Source organism: Mustela lutreola, chromosome 8, assembly GCF_030435805.1.
Source record: "Mustela lutreola isolate mMusLut2 chromosome 8, mMusLut2.pri, whole genome shotgun sequence".
Classification (NCBI taxonomy): Eukaryota; Metazoa; Chordata; class Mammalia; order Carnivora; family Mustelidae; genus Mustela; species Mustela lutreola.
The window spans coordinates 145,203,454-145,217,735 of record NC_081297.1 but is presented as its reverse complement, the minus strand read 5'-3'; positions in this window follow the sequence as shown (position 1 = coordinate 145,217,735).

Here is a 14,282-nt window from a genome sequence, read left to right as displayed (position 1 = left end):
CAGGGCAGGGGGCAGGGTCTGAGCAGAGGCGAGGGGTCCCCGTGCCACCCCGGGGCGGTGGGATGAGGGCGGGAAAGGAGTCCGGGAGCGAGGATCGGGGAAGAGCGCCAGAGGACCATGGCTCGCGGGTGCTGAGATGGCCAAGGACATCTTGGGGCGCAGGAATCTAGAAGCAAGAAATGGATGGTAGGAGGTGGGGGACTGAAAGGGCTGGAAATTGGGGGTCCGAAGGATCTGGGCATGCTCGCCCGGCCCAGTGTGTGCCCTCAGGAACCAGCTGTTGAGCCGTGAGGAGGAGCCGCTGGAGGAGAGGAGGTGAGGGATGAGGTGGAAGCCTGTGTGGGGGCTGGAACCCCAGGAAGTGAGCAGGTGCAAAGGGTCAGGAGGCCCAGCACCAGGATCTTCAGGGATGGAGAGCGGGTGGCCTGGAGGTCTGTGGGCGACCGAGGCACGGAGAGGTGGCAGGGAGGAAGATCTGACAACAGGAGGTCCAGAGGTCGGCTTCCTGTGGAGAATAGTCCAGAAGCGGCATCACAGAGAACGAAGGCGCAGATTCCATTCCCAGGCCCGGGCGCACCAAGACTAGGAGGAGGCAGGGGTTCCCGAGAAAGTCTCTGGGGAACCCTGATGACTAACCCGGCGAAGCTGGTGTGTATCCCCGAGTGGCCTGCGCTGGCTACAGAGTTTCTGCCAAGCGGCACCAGTCACTGGCTGACCACCTCCCTTGTCCCCACCTCGGCCTGCTGTCTTCCGGCCAGACCCGGGCCCCGTGCCGGCAGCCAGGCCTGAGGAAGCAGCCCCCGGTTACATGCTGCGGGGCCGGAGGGGGGGGGGGTGCCATCGATGAGCCTGGGCAGGGAGGGGCCCCCGGTCTCTGTGATCGTCCATTTCACATGTGACTTGACTGAGCCATGGGGTGGGGGCGGGGGGCTCAGATATTTGGTCAAACGTGGTTCTGGGTGTGCCTGGGGGGTGTTTCTCGGGGAGACTCCCATGGGAATCGGGAGACCTGAGGCAAGCAGATGGCTGTCCTTGACGTGGCTGGGCCTCCTCCAATCTATCGAAGGCCTGAACAGAACAAAAGGCGAGGGGGGGAGGAGAAGGATTGTGCTCTCTCTGGCTGTCTTCAAGTTGGGACATTGGTTTCTCCCGCCTTCGGACTAAGATTCAGGCTGGCACGTACACCGTTGGCTCTTCTGGGCCCCCGGCTTACTGGCTGCAGGTCTGACTTAGGACTTCTCAGCCTCCGCAGTCTTGTGGGACAGTGTTTGTAATACATCTCCGTACACGCACACATGCACACACACACACACACACACACACACACACGCACACACACCCTATCTGTTCTGTTTCTCTGGGGAACCCTGATGAATGCAGCTCCCATGACTCTTCTAACAAGAGGTCGAGGGAGACCCACAAGTCAGGGAGGCCAGGCGCCCCCGCCTTGAGCCAGGCCAGGTCGTGTTTGGGTAGAATCGGGGCTCGGGGCTCAGGGCAATGGCATAGACAGCTGTGGCTTCCCAGCTGCAGTTCTGGAACGAGTCCTGCAGACCGAGGGTCCTGGTCCTAGAGCCCCGAGCAGGGTGGGCCCAGCCCAGTCCTAAGACAGTCCTAAGACAGACCCACAGCCAGCTGTCCTCTGATGGGGGGCACGGCCTTGTCGCTGTTAGACAGCCTCCCTGCTGTCACATTCAGGGCAAGTTGGAAATATATATAATGTTTTGTGATAAAGAAAAAAATTGGAATTTTTTTTTTTTTTTTAAAAGACTGTTGGGTTTTTTTGGCTTTTAAGGTTGATTTACCAATTCCTCGAGATTGGGCCATCTTGCTTAGGGGACTATGAACACTTTCCTGGGCTGTTTGGAGCCACTCCTGGTCCTTTCACTGTTCTTGGGCACTTCTTCACATCCGTGGAAATAAAAGGAAATGAAACCAAAACAATGATTTGACATTTGAAGGGAAAAGGCCCGGATGGCAGGAGGCTGAAGTGACCGCGAACGTTCGTCCGCTCCTCAGGGATTGACCTTTGTCGTCCCAGCACCGCTGGCAGGGACCCGGAGCCGACGAGGCCGTGTTCTCCCCAGCCACACCTTTAGGCGAGGCTGACGTGGAGGTCATGCATAGCCTGACTGGTGGTGACAGTCACAACCTGACTGGGCCCCAGGTGTTCACACGGGAGAAATGAAAACGTCTGTTCGCGCAGAAACCCAAACACGGATGTATATAGCAGCTTTGTTCCTCATCGCCGCAATCCGAGGACAGGCCCCATCCTTCGCTGGGCGGAGGGACCAGCCAACCGTGGCGGGCCGCACAGTCACCTCGGCGATGTGACAGAATCATCTAGAATAAGAAGGAATGCATGCAACAGCTTTGGTGAACCTCAGAAGCATCCAGACTCGAAAGGCCACGTGCCATGTGATTCCACTTCTCTGACACTCTGGAAAAATGCAGAAGGAGAACAGATCCGTGGCGGCCAGGGGCCGGGGGAGGAACTGACCGCAAAGGGACAGAGAAGGGAATCTGGCGGGAAGGGGGTGCGCTGGAGTGTTCTTTATATGGACGCTGGTCGGTGGTTGCGTTTATGTCAAAACCCCGAGAACGACACTGAAGAAGAGAGTGCGTTTTACTGCCTGGGAATTTAACAGATTTTTTAAAAAGATTTTATTTATTTATTTGACAGAGATCACAAGTAGGCAGAGAGGCAGGCAGAGAGAGAGGGGGCGGGAAGCAGGCTCTTCACAGAGCAGAGAGCCTGAGGCGGGGCTCCATCCCAGGACCCTGAGACCATGACCTGAGCTGAAGGCAGAGGCTTAACCCACTGAGCCACCCAGGTGCCCCTCATGTGGGCTTTAAATAAAAAGTTACTTATTTCCCTCCAACAACCCATTGCTTGTAAAAGAGTTGCTCCTGTTGTGGCCTCGGAAATAGTTAAAATTGCCTATGGCCTCCTCTCTGGGAGAGTCACTGTTTCTTCTGTTGGTGCTTCTCTGGTTTCTTCCCTTTTTTTTTTTTTTTTTTTTTTTAAAGATTTTATTTATTTATCTGAGAGAAAGAGACAGATAGTGACACAGATAGCCAGAGGGAGCACAAGCAGGGAGGAGAGGGAGAAGCAGGGAGCCCGACGCGGGGCTCGATCCCAGGGCCCTGGGATCGTGATCCGAGCCCGAGGCAGACGCTTAACCGACAGAGCCGCCCAGGCGCCCAACTTGCCTGGTTTCTTGATTCAGCCAATTAGTTTCCCAAGGCCACCATGACAAAGCTCCCCACACTGGATGATTACAAGCAGCCAACCTTTTCCCTTACAGTTCTAGGGGCCAGGAGTCTAGGCTCAAGGCGTCGGGAGGGTCACCATCCCACTGAAGGTTCTGGGCAAGAGTCCTTCCTTGCCCGCAGGTGCTCCTTTGCTGAGGCTGCCTCCCCCAGCCTCTGCCACATCTTCCCGGTGCCCTCTTTCCTGCCTCTCTGTGTCCCTCTCTTCCTCTCTCTCTCTCTCTCTCTCTCTATATATATATATATATATATATATATTTTTTTTTTTTTTTAAGATTTTATTTATTTATTTGGCAGAGATCACAAGTAGGCAGAGGCAGGCAGAGAGAGAGAGGAGGAAGCAGGCTCCCCGCTGAGCAGAGAGCCCGATGTGGGCCTCCATCCCGGGACCCTGGGATCATGACCCGAGCCGAAGGCAGAGGCTTAACCTACTGAGCCACCCAGGCGCCCCAAGATTACATTTTTTTGATGGCTGAGTAATATCCCATTGTGTATATCCCCCCACTGAATGCACCGGATCTCGTCTGTCCCTCTGCTCTTAGAAGGACAGCAGCTGTTGGCTTCAGGGCCCACACTAAACCCAAGAGGACTTCACCTCAAGATTCATCTGCCGAGACCCTTTTTCCAAATAAGGTCACGTTCACAGGAGCAGGGCTTAGCACTTGAGCATGTCTTCTGGAAAACACAACTGAGCTTAGCTCCTCCATTCAGTGAGACTTTCTTAGTGAGGGCGGAGGCCAGGCTGAGCCTTGGTGGTCGCTGGGGGGGTCTGCAACCCTTCGTGGCCTAGGTCCCTCTCAGGGGCTTGGGGAGGCGCGCTAGAGGTGTCACTCGGCAGCAGAGAATCACAAATGCACCTTCTTCAAGGACCCCATTGCTTCCCCTCCTCCCAGCAGTCTCCCCAGCTTAAAGCAAACGGACCCAGAGAAACGAGGGGCGGCGTCGGGGGAGGCATTCTGGACTAGAAATGTGCTTGACCAAACAGCCTTTTATGAGTGGGGGGTTCTGCCAGTGTTTGCCTGCCCGGCGTCCTCCCACACCCCCAGGAACAGCCTCGATGTTATGGTGCGGACTCCAGTCCTCCCAAGGTCACTTGGCAGGGAGGCCGGGCCCCCACCCTCAGCTCCTAACCCTCTGCCCCCTCCTGTCCTTCTCCACTGCTGGGTGGAGCAGATCCTTACCTGGCCGTCCCCATCTGAGTTCGGGACCTGCCAGGCGCAGCCCCAAGCAAGAGGCATTCCAGTAAAGAGAGAAGGACCACCCTCTCGCAGTAGAAACAAACAGGCCCAGATCGCCAGCTGCGGCCTTGTACGTGCGCAGAGTCAGGAGACCCACGGCAGGTGAGCTGGAGACTGTAGACACTTTTGGGGAGAGGGACTGGGGGTGGGAGCGTGGGGGTGATCCGCTTTCCTCTATAGGCCTTCATGTATTGCACTTTCCCAGCTCTGATGTCATTCTGCCTCGTAGCAACCCATGCTGGGCCCTTGGGGTCCTCCCTGCTCTGCTGGGCCTCCTCCCTCACCCTGAGCCCTGGTCCAGGGCCCTGCCACCCACAGCCCTGCCTTCCAGGACCCCTGGTTCTCTGGCCCTGAGGCCAGCACGCCCCCCAGGTACCCCTGGTCTTCCCATCCCTCGACCAGACCAACGGACCCGTGGCCCTCCTCGACCGTGACTCGTGAACTTGGCAGTTTCTCAGATCCCCGCTCTCTTCTCTGAGAACAGAGGGAAATGCTGCCCAACCCGATTCTTGCTCCGGAAAGCAAGAGAGAAAATGGTTGAAAAAATGCTCAGTAAAACTGGGATTTGTCAGCAAAGGAGAAAACTTCTTATTATTAAAGATGCAGGATGCAGAGCCCTTAACCCGCACTCTCCCCTTTACTGTCAGGAAGGCTGAGGAGGGCTGCTCTGCATCCAGGATGTCAGGACAGGGAGAGAAGGCTTTATCCTGTGTCACCCAACCCCCCACTCCTACCCCGACCTCACTGACCTCCAGGGGGCACTAGATCTCCGCCCAGTAAGGACAGGTCCCCTGCTTTTCCAGGCTCGCTGGGGCTCCCTCCCAAAGGCTCTGGCAGGGGGGTGGGGAGCCTGGGGGATGGAGTAGGTGGGGAAGGGCTGGCACAGAGCAGGGTGTTCCCCCATGGCAGGTTGGGGGTACCCAATACCCCAGTCTATTATCAGGCTGCCGCACTTCTAGTCCTGCAAGATTCAGAACATCCCTAAATCCTCCATTTTCGGAAAATGGATGAAAAGCTGATCAAACAGACTTTGATGCCAGGATGAAGGGCCGAGTCCTCCGTGATTGAGTTGGAGGCAAAGTGTGGGCTGGAGTTCTCCTCAGCGGGAGGAGGAGTCTCCCTTCATCTGTCAAGCCTGAAGGGGAGAATGAAATGGGGGCTCTGTGTCTTCTCAGAGCCTGGCAGCTAGCATGGCGTAGGCTGGCTGGGCAGAGCACGAAGCGCAGGCAAAGGCAGGCTCAGGCCAGGGCGATGGGGGTTTCTGGACCCGGCTTGCTGGTAAACCGTAGTCCAGCTTGGAATTTGGCTCAGAATCCTGATTCAGAAATACCATCCCTTCTCCACACCTGGGGAGGTAGCTGAGCCCAACCCCCCCCCCCCCAGGCTTGCACCCAGCGGAGCCCTGCGGCGCAGTATTCCCCAGGCAGGAGCCTCTGATGGCGGGGAGGATAGCCTCCTACACACCCATGCTCTCTTACAGCCCACAGGCCTACTTTGCTGCCCCTTTGGCCCTTCCTCTTCTCTTCCGCCTGGCCCAGCGGTGCCACATGCTCTGCTCTCGGGAGTGCCTGATTAGGAGGAAGGAGGAGCTCAGAGGACCCTGGTGACTTGCCCAAGACCCCTCAGGCAGGAAATGACAGGCCTGGGCCTTGAACCCAGATCCCCTGCCTGCACGTCCAAGCTCCGGCTCCCATAAGGCAGAGGCCACCCCACGTGCCGGCTTGGGCTTGTTGGCAGGTTGGGTCTTGGGAGGGAGAGCAAAGGCGAGCCAGGGTTTGGCTGCGGCCTCTTCTTCGGGACACTTCTCTCTGGAGCAGCCAGGGTGTGGCTTGGCTCCGCCTGCCGGATGTTCCCGCTTAGTCAGTGCCATTTGGTTAAAAACAAATCCTTTTTCTTTTCTTTTCTTTTTTTGTCACTGACTTGCAATAGGTAATTGTTCACGTGGTGGGACCTTTCAGTAAAGTTTGCAAATGCTGGGCTTTTTCTTTTTTTTTTGAAGACTTATTTATTTATTCGAGAGAGAGCATGAGTGAGGGGCAGGTACAGAGGCAGAGGGAGAAGCAGACTCCCCGCTGAGCAGGGAGCCCGATGTGGGGCTCGATCCCAGGACCCCGGGATCATGAGCTGAGCTTAACGACGAAGCCCCACAGGTGCCCAGATGCTGAGCCATTTAAACCTCGGTGACGCCTCTTTCCACCTGACTCCCTCCCTTCCCGCCTCCCATCCAGGTGGGTGCTGTGGGAGGCCGCGGGGTTTGGGGGCCGGGGTGATGGGGGAATGCGTTTGGCTCCGGCTGGTGGGCCATTTTGCGTGGTTCACTTGCCTCCAGGGTTCGGTTACTGGGCCGCGGAGGGTGCAGAGGACTTCCAGGAATATTAGCGCCAATAAATAAAGAAGAGGGAATCCTGTGAGCCCAGTAGATTTACATTTCCTGCTTATTTGACCAGAAATCGGGCCCTGGAACAAAGACTATGCAAAGTCATTCTAGGCGCCTGCAAAGAGGGCTGGGCACCCCGTGCTATCCATCCCAGGAGCCTTTGAGGTCAGTCCCTGCAGGAGAAAACTGGACGTACCCTGAATTCTTCCTGCTCACGTATGAAGGAAACTCGGCCAAAGTTTGTGTTCTCTCTCCAGAAGGGGGGCCTGGCAGAATCCTGGTCCGACAAAGAGGGATCAGAGGGAGCGACATCACAGGGAACATATTACAGAGGCCGTGAGAGGGGTAATACCAAAGACCCCGTTTTCCCGAGTGGCTGGATTGTTGATGGTGTCGGTCCCTCTTCTAGAATTTGTAACCTGTGAGTTCTGTCCTCATTAGAGGACGACATTAATATTCAGTTACACCTGATGTGGGCTTTGTAGTTATGAATCTTCTGTTGTTGCAATAAGAACCCCTCGAAGCTGCATCAGCCCCAGACCCCAACTTTCTCTGCTCAAAACAGGTGGTTTGAAGGGGGCTTGGTCCTGCCACTTCCTCCCTGACTCTGGCTGACTTGTTTTTCTCGGCTTGAGTTCCCTCCCTACCCTGCCCAACAGTGAGTCATGCCCCTCATTGATGAGGGAGCAGGAGGCTGGCTGAGGACAAAGCAAGAGCTGGCGCCTTGCACCCCCCCCCTTCGTCCGCTCCCCTCCATATGTGTAGCATTCCTCAGGCACCCCTGACTGCCATAAAATGATAAATAGTTAACTTGCTGAGATCACAATCCTGCAAGACAGGAGTCTCCCTTGGTTTGCAAATGTCCTTGAGATTACAACGAAGAAGTTACCTTATCAATAGCCCAATTTCCAGGGACACAGAACTCAGTTCCTCAAGCCCTAATGTCACCCTCCCCTCCATGAAAAACGGAAGGAGGCGGAGGTAGAAGGAAAAGTAAATAAAGTTAAATTCCTTCTAAACCTAAATCTCATTAACAAGGATGCTTGATAGCAGGAATGTAACATTCCACCAGACTTCCAAATTGTCTTTACTTGATAGCAACTAAGCCTTCAATATCCTGATAGTATTCTTTGCCCCAATAGCCCTTCTGAACACCCCTTTGTCCTCACCTACCCAACTCCTGTGTATATAACCAAGGTTCTGGGACTTCATCATCATGGCCATGGGGTCATGTGTGAAAAGTGCCCGTCGTCCTCCTGAATCCGTAGCGGAGGCCAGCTCTTGGTCCCCTTCCCCAGATGTTTCCCTGCTGGTCCACAAAGACTGTGGGGGTGTTGTCCTTGCCTATAAACTGAGCTTCCCAGAGTCTGAGAAACATTTTTTGTTTTGTTTTGTTTTTTAAGATTTTATGTATTTATTTGAGAGAGAGAGAGAGGGAGGGAGAAAATGAGCAGGAGGGGGAGGGGCAGAGGGAGAGGGAGAAGGAGACTCTCCCTGAGCAGGCGCCCTATAGTGCGGAATGCCCAGGGCTCCATCCCAGGACCCATGAGATCATGACCTGAGCCGAAGGCAGACACTTAACTCACTGAGCCACCAAGCTGCCCCTGAGAAAGCCTTTCTCTGAATCAAAATCACCGTGGACAATCTCAGCCGCGGAGGCAAGGCATTGGGCTAAGAGAGGGGGAGGAGGGAGGGGAGGACCATCATCCAAAGAAGTCTCTCCCCAGCCAGGCTGTCCTCATGGGCCTCTTCCAGAAGGGCAGGACCTTGCTGTGGGGGAAGTCGATGTTAGCACCACTGTGGGTTACCAGGAAAGAGGACCCACATCTGGGGGTTCCCATATTCCTGGGGCAGGAAAGGCTTCCTAGAGCTTAGAGGGAGTGCAGCAGGTGGTCAGCCAGCAACCTGAGGAAAGGAGCTAGGCGCCTTGAGGAGGCTTCTCAAGAATGAGGGAGGGACAGGGTCCCCCTGACTGCTGCCTTGGCCAGACCCCACCTGGGTACAAGGGCCCTACAGGCTGGAGAAGATTTCTGTGGGGAAGGGTCTGGAAGCCGGCTCAGGGGAGTCAACAGGACTAGGGATGTCTTGGCCTGCAGAAGGGGAGGCGGGGGACCACACACCCCTGTCCTCAGCTGTGGCAACGGAAGGGAGAAGGGCCTGTGGGAAAAACCCCAGGGGGAGACTGTTCATCTCCGGAGGGGCTGCTCGGGAGCGGAGAGCCTCCAGGCACGGGGGACAGGAGCAGAAAGGAGCGGTGGGGGAGGGCCAAGAGAGGGCCCAGGGAGGGGGGGGCAGGTGGCAGGAGCCCCAGGCCAGGACACCAGGAGGCCCACTGAGCCTGTCCGCTACTGTCCCCAAGTTCCCTCCACCGTGTTCCCCAAACAGACGAGGCCTCCTGACCCTGCCCTTCCCACTTGTCCCCTGGTCTGCCCCAGCCGCCCAGACTGTTGGTTAGCGCCCTCCCCGCCCTCAGCTTCCGCACTGTGTCCCTGAGGCTGGTGTTGGTGGCTGGGGGAGTAGGGATCTGAGTTTTCCTGTGTTCTCAGCACTGAGCTCGGACCCCGGCAACCCTCGAGCAGGCGTGAATGGGACTGAGGGACCAGCTCCCCAGGGAGCCCCGGTTCTCCTGTTACTCCAGATTCCCACAGGTCAGTGAGTTCTTGCCTACGCAGGCCCAGATTCTGCTCCCAGACTCTGACATGCACTTTCCACAAGTCATGGCCAAAGTTATTTATTGATTAAGAACGTGATTAGAAGTCCCTGTGGGGCCCGTTTCACCTCTGCGCTAGAGAAAGGACCTCCCAGGGGGCCCTTCTTGATTTCTCATTCTCGCACTTGGGAGGTACCAGTGCCGTGGCCTGGCCGGGGAGGGCCGCCACAGGAGGGCCAGGTGGGGGCCTCGGGGGAGGCCCCAGGGAGCTCACAATCCACCCAGGGAGTGCGGACACCCACGAAGGTTGTCCCAAGGCAGCCCCAGCTGGCAGACTGGAGCCAGACCCCAGCTCTGCCCTCATGGGCTGTGTGGTCTTCGAAAAGTGACCTCCTGTCTCTGGGCCTCAGTTTCCTCATCCATAAGAGGGAGCTACAACAGAGCTGACCCGGCGGGGTGGCTGCGAGCAAGGCCGGCATCTGGCAAAGATGACTTCCCAGTTCCTCCTGGGGATGCACCCCCACCCCACCTCCCTCTCCCCTCCACCCCCTTTACCCTCCCACTTGCCTCCAGACACTGGCCAGGCCCGGCTGCTGCCGGCTGGATGCCCCGTGGGTCATGGTGTCACAGGAATCTGTGGGTGAGGAGTGAGGGGACCCTGATGGGGGTCCAGGGGACAAAGGGCCCCCTGGCTCCCCTTTGGTCAGCAGCATGGAGCAAGGAGCACAGCCCCTTCCCCTGGGGGCTCAGGGACACCCCCATCCCCCGTTCCCTGGGCGTCTCTGGAAGGTGCTGGCGCGGAGAGGTCTCCCCTGGGCAGAGCTGCTGCCTGAGGAAGACTTTCAGGCAAAAAGCCTGAAAATACTTTCCTTTGGCCCTGGGTGGGGGTAGGGGACTTTCGGGGGCGGGGAGGCGCGGTGGGGAGGCTCCAATGTCACGGGACGCAAGCCCAAGGCTGCTGCTTTCTCTTCCTCCTTCTATCTGGACCTAGAACAGCCTGTGGTTACTGTCGATCCACGCGTCCTCTGGAGACTTCTGGTCCTAGAAAGACAGGCCGCATCTCTTGGGGGCTGCTGGGCATTTTGTAAAACGGGATTTTCACCCCAGTGACTGCAGGGAGGGTCTCCACTTCTGAACGAGCCGTGTTCCAGAGAAGAATCTTTCCACTCAGAAACCCTATCATAAATGATGCCAGGGCTTCTGGGAACCAGAGCCGGAAAGCGGCTCAACTCAGTCGTGGCTGAAAATCTGTACACGCGAAATGAAAACAGTAGAAATCGATACTGGTGGTACTACCAGTAATTTTTTAACAGAAAAATAAATGGTCTTATTTATCTGCCCGTTGTCACCGGACAGCAAAGGTAGTTTCAGGAAAGGGTGGGGAGGAGGGAGGCCTTCCAGGTCCTGCTCAGCCGGTCCCCCTCGCACCCCCGCTGCTTGGGACCTAGTGCCCCAGTCCCTCTGGCTGGGTCATTCTCTCCTACTCCTAGAAGCTTCTCACTGAGCCTTTGTGAATGCCCTGGCCTTGGCGTCCGTGGCAGGCTCAGCCTGGTCTGGGCTTGTGTCCTCCTCACACTGGGTTCCCACAGGTTTGTGACTCAGGTGTGTGGGAGTCAGGCTCCGCCCTAGATGGAGGGCAGCGCCCCCAAGAGGTTTGTTGAATGAATGATAGAGGGATTCAACATTTCTGGTGGGTCTTTGGAGGTACTTCTAGACTCCTCTAAGAATTAGAGGGGCTGGCCTGGGTTCTTTGCTGTCTCTGGAACCAGGGCCTTCTGCCTGTGACCCAGGTCTCCCCAGGCATGGGGTATTTAGGAAAAAAAAGGCCTAGCTTTGTACACCGAAGGGAAGTGGAAGAAAAAGAACCTTCTGGGCAGAGGGGAGAGGGAGAGCAGGAGAGAAGCTCTCCTGAGGAATCAAGCCAAGCTGATGGGGGAATTCCCAGAGATCCCCCTGCCCCTGCCAGCCCCCTGTCCCCAACTCTGAAGCCTTAACAGGGGTCAGCTCCTAGACAAAAGTCCACTGGGGACCGCCTCTCCTGTCCCTCCTCCTGTTCCCACTCTCCACCCTTCCCAAGTGTCTCCCACTGCCCCTCCCAGACCTGTCACCCTCCACAGATGTCCTCATGGCTAACCACACACCCTGCGCGTCCGTACCCCACGCTGGACCCATGTTGCTCTCTGCCCATCCCCCAAGCCCCACACAGAGACCAGCACGAGAAAGAGGCTCAATAAGAGTTGAAGGCAGAACAGCTATTTTCTTTTCTTTTCTTTTCTTTTTTAAAGATTTTATTTATTTATTGAACAGAGATCACAAGTAGGCAGAGAGGCAGGCAGAGAGAGAGAGAGGAGGAAGCAGGCTCCCTTGCGGGGCTTGATCCCAGGACCCTGGGATCATAAACCCAGAGGCTTTAACCCACTGAGCCACCCAGGTGCCCCAGAACAGCTACTTTCAACTCACATCTTATTCTTTGCAAACTCTTTCCCTCCTGTCACTCCCAACCACTTTTCATCAAATCCATGGTGGCTGAGGAAACGGTCCCTATTGGCTTAGAAGGTAAGGGGGGCGGGGCACGGTGAGGCACTTGCTCTCTATTCCCTGGACACCTGCTGGCCTTCCAAGGGAAGGGGAAAGGGCAGCGGGAAGGAGGAAGGATCAAATCTCTTTGAAGGGCTCCTCCGGGCCCCTTCCAAGCAGGCCTCCTGGAAGGCGGCCACCGCCCTGCCCACAGCCCCTTGGGAATGTGACTTGAAAGTGCTTCGGGCAGTTTCTCCAGTGTGAGAACTACGGGATGTTAAAATTCAGATGCCCTGGGCTCTCAGAGCTAGATCTCTGGGGTGGGGCCAGAAATCCGCATAATTACCAGCGGCCACACACAGCCCTCTGCCCACAGGACACTGAGGCCCTCTGGCTCATAAAACCACAGAACTGTGTGGGGTGACAATGCATGAATTAGCCTCAGGGGAGGCTAATTGTTTCCTTAATTGGCTGAACTCACTGTGGGAGCCCTGCTCAGAAAGTCTCCAGTTGTCACCGCAAAACCGTGGAACTGGTTTGCTTGGTGGCCAATGACTGGCTCCGATGGCTTCCCCCAAGCAGATTTCATAAAGTGTTTCCAGCAAAGCAGCTTGTTAGAACCCAGGGGGGCAAGCTCTAAAGGACGCTCCGGTCCCTGGGAAGGGCATTGCAGAGAGAGCCAGCGTGCCCAGCACTCCGTTCCCACAGGCTCCCTGCACCCCGCCCCCGGCCCCGCTTGCCCCGAAAACACCCCTTCCCCCGCCCTGCTCCGGCCACTCCATCAAGCTGCTTCTCGAGCCCCCCACCGAGCTTGCTGGGTGGCAGCTTCTGGCAGAGGGAAAAGAAGTGACAGGGAGAGGCACTTCGGGTGAGCCTTCCCCTGTTTGCCACCAGGTGGCGCCATTAGCACAGGACAACACGGGGCTGTCCCGTGGGGCCAGTGGGGACCTGGGTGGTACCATTAGTTCAAGACTAAGGCCTTCGGTCCACCTGAGGACCTCCAGGGAGGCCCTCCCCCGAGCCACCTGCTCAGTGCTTATCTCTCCCAGGGACACGGTTGTACCAGGACGCTGAGCCTAACAGGGCCTCAGCACACAGCAAACATGGAGAAATACTGAAAAATGATGCCGTCTTTGTTTGTTTGTTTGTTTGTTTGTTTTTTATCTTCTCCCAGATCTTAAGGATTACTTTCCGTGTGGCAGGGGTTGAGGAGGAAGCACTGCGTCCTTGCTGCCTTCCCGCAACAGAACTAGCCGGGAGAGTCTTGTCTCATTCTGGGCATGTGTCCATCAGGAAAACGCTGGTCTCTGCCCCCAGGTACGCCCCTCATCCCCTCTGTGACCCTGAGCAGGTCATTTGCCCGATTTTTCCTCTTTCACGAATTCTGGACGATGAGGGTTATAATACCAGCCCTGCCGGGAGAAGCAAGTGAATTTTGCAAGAGAACATAATGATTAAAAGCACAGTCACGGGAGCTCACGTCCTTGAGCCTCTGCCTACTTGCTGTGTGGCCTTGGGCAAGTGGCTTGCACTCTCTGATCTTCAGTTTCTTCATCTGTAAAATAGGGGCACTAATAATAGTATCTACATGAGGTTTCCGTGAGGCCTGAAGTAGTCAATACATGAAAAGCCTTTAGAACCATGTCTGGCACGAAACAAATACAAACAAAACAGGCAAAAATACTGGCTTGAACAGGGACGGCAGTCTGGACGTGGGCAGCCTGCAGGGAGAAGGGCCTCCAGGTGGGTTTGCTCACCTCCACGGACAGCGAGCTCATTTTCCCGGAGAAAGGAGCCCGGTCTACTGTGCGCCGGCCCAGCTCGCGATCAGAAGGGTCCCCTTCAACGGAGTGCTAGCTGGTTCTCAGGCTGGGTCGCGCCCCTGACTTAGTGGTCAGGTCCCCCCATCCCACCCCCACCCACCCCGCGTAGGCTCCCTGCTCCCAGGGGTGGTGCTAGGAGAGAAGGGAGGCTGCCCTCCCCAGCAGCCCTCTCCAGTGCGGGGAGGTAGGGGGCTCGATGGAGCCAACGCTCTCCATCTTGAACACCAGGCCAGAGCAGAGGGTTGTTTTGCGGGGGGGCCCTCCAACTAGTGGGGTTCCCCTGGTTCTGGAGTCTGTGGGCAGAAAGGAAATGACGTCCTGCATCTGGGAAGGGGAACACAGGGAAGACACGCAGCTCCCGAGCATGGGAACCAAAGCCGCCAGGCCAGGGGCCTCATGGTCGC